Here is a 228-nt window from a genome sequence, read left to right as displayed (position 1 = left end):
GCGGGGGGGGGGGGTGGGGGGGGGGGAGGAAGGGTGCGGTGAGGGAGGGTTGGGGGGAACTGGAGCTCTTTCCCAGACAAGGAAAAGATAAATTAATCTGTAGTAGAAGAAATAACGCTGTTTCATTTCGTTTGTATTTGTATTTCTTTTTATCACAACAGATTTTTCTGTGTGAAATTCGGGGCTGCTCTCCCCCAGGGACAGCGCGTCGCTATACTACAGCGCCAC

Source organism: Babylonia areolata, chromosome 18 (genome assembly GCF_041734735.1).
Source record: "Babylonia areolata isolate BAREFJ2019XMU chromosome 18, ASM4173473v1, whole genome shotgun sequence".
Lineage (NCBI taxonomy): Eukaryota > Metazoa > Mollusca > Gastropoda > Neogastropoda > Buccinidae > Babylonia > Babylonia areolata.
This window is presented reverse-complemented; position numbering follows the sequence as displayed.